The sequence below is a fragment of the Camelina sativa genome, chromosome 15, assembly GCF_000633955.1.
Source record: "Camelina sativa cultivar DH55 chromosome 15, Cs, whole genome shotgun sequence".
NCBI lineage: Eukaryota > Viridiplantae > Streptophyta > Magnoliopsida > Brassicales > Brassicaceae > Camelina > Camelina sativa.
Window position 1 is genome coordinate 9,275,744 of NC_025699.1, and position 2,567 is coordinate 9,278,310.

Below are 2,567 nucleotides of genomic sequence, written 5' to 3' on the forward strand. Positions count from 1 at the left end.
TGGCTTTGGCTCAAAAGTCTCAACATCTTCAGCAAAATGGACAGACTTCTTTCCCACAAGAAGATTATGCACTGTATCCAACTTAGCATTCGCTGCAGCAAACTGATTTGAACCATTGCCTTCATGTGCTCTTTTCCGCTCTAAGTCTGCATTCTTGGTACTGTCGCTTGATGCTAGCCTTTCTATCAACTTCTCAGCATCATCTGGGTATCTTGTCTTGAAGTTCCCATCACTAGCAGCATCCAAAGCCATCTGATACCTCCAGTCAATCCCGCTAAAGAAGATACTGATCAATTGCACCTCTGAAAATCCATGATGTGGACAGTCCCTCTGGTATGCTTTGAATCTTACCCAAGCAGCTTTGTAAGATTCAGTTGGTCCTTGTCTAAAGGTGGAGAGCTTGATCCTCAGCTCATCAGACATGGCATCATCATAGAAGTAGTTCAAGAATGCCACCTTGATGTCATGCCAGGTTGTCAGAGATCCTGGTTTGAGCTGCCTTAGCCAATGAGAAGCTTCCCCAGCAAGAGAGTAGGGGAAAAGCTTGCAGTAGAGGTAGTCTTCAGTGACTCCATTAGCCTTGATGCTAGTAACAATGTCCTCAAAGTGTTCAATGTGATCTAGAGGCTTCTCATTTGGCAGGTTCTGGAATGGCCTTTGTCCAACAAGAGCGAAGTAGGCAGGCTTCAGCTCAAAGTCATTCCTTGGGAATGGAGGAGGGACAATTGCAGAACGGTTCTCATAGAATAAGTCTGGTCTGTTGAAGTCCGCAAGAGTCTTGACAAGCTCTCCATTGTTGTCCCGTCTAGGCTGAACAATCTGCTGGTCATTGCCACCCAAATCTGCACCATTCGCACCGGCACCGGCATTGCGTCGATCGATGCCAGCATTGCATCGATCGATGCCGTCCTGGTTGCGTCGATCGATGCCGACGTTGCGTCGATCGACGCCATCTGCATTCTCACCGGCCACGACGAGTTCTTCCTGAATAACCCGTCCTTCAGCATCAAGTTTCTGGCCTTGCTCGTTGTACACATTACCCTCTTGATCCTTCAAAACCCCAGCCTCATCAGGTCTCAATATGATTATATTGGCCATCTTCGCTGATTTGGCTGCTTTGGTGTTTTCACGCTCTAGTTGTCCTAACTCTTGGTTTGTAAGCTTAATAACTGGACCAGTAGGATTTTTCCTGGTGCTAGGCTTAGGCATGAACCTGAAACACACAAGAGAAAAGAAACAAAAGCGTGTGAGTAAAACAGAAAAAGAAAAATTTAGACAAAATCAAAGATTTTAATCTAATGGTGAATCAAAAGAGTCCCCGGCAACGGCGCCAAAATTTGATATGCTCAAATTTAACCCTGAGCTACTCTCTCAAATTAAGAGATCAATTGTAGTACTTAGGGATCGAATCCACAAGAACTCTAGATTCACACAATAGACTTATTACTCTTTTAATTATGCTAAATCAAAATATTAAATTTAAATAGCAATGCAAAAACAGAAAATAAAGGAGTTGTAAATCAATAGGAATAAACGCTAGGCTTAGGGAAATTCTTAGGAAATCATGGAAAATCAGATCAATTAATTAAATAAGCAGGATTCAACAATTAAGCACCGTTCTTGAACTCTAAACACAATTATAAAATAAATCAGTTCTCACTGCAAATATTATCTAAATTTAAAACCAGAAAATCCAAATCTCTTTGCAAAATTCTAGGTAATAAATCAGCTTTAAAAACAAGTTTAGATTGTTCACAAAATTATTAAATCAAATCTCTTTGCAAGAAATAATTTTGCTCACCAAAGGTTTTATCAGGAAAATCAATTATATTCTCATATCAATTAATAATCCTAAGATCTAAATCCAGATGACTAATCAAAGATCTAGCATTGAGAACAACCTATGATGAAGAACAAGAAAGATAATGAATCCTAAATAATAACAGATCTAATAATCCATGAAATCCCTAATGAGAAACCCTAAACCTAACAAGCAGATCTACTCAGACATAATCAATGAAACAGAAAACATCTTCTGAATAAATTGCATTAAGAGATTAAAGAAGAAGTAAAGGAGTTCAAGAATTCTTCTCTCAAAGCAGATCTCTCTCTCCCAAAGCTCTCTAAAAATCTCACAGGGTTTTGCTCTCAAAAAGTTGCAGGGAAAAATAAAGCTTAGGTCTAAACAATGACCATAAAAATCCTATTTATACTCCTAAACACGTCCAGGGACCAATGATGCAAATATGGAAAACTTTGGGGCAGATTTGTAAATCTTCAAAACTTGTGGGAAAACTTCCAATTTCGTATTTGGCCTAGCATCGATCGATGCTATCAATGTGTCGATCGATGCACTCTCTCAATTTCGTCTCCCAACTTTGCAACTCAGCCTCAATGCTTGATTATGCTCCAAATCCTCCTATTTAGCTCCATTATGCTCCCATCCATGTTAAATCCTATAAAGACTCAAAAAGACTCTAAAAACACCAAAAGACTCTATAGATAAGACTTATATCATGGCTAAAAACACCTAAAAACCATGATATATCACAAATCCTGAATGGGAA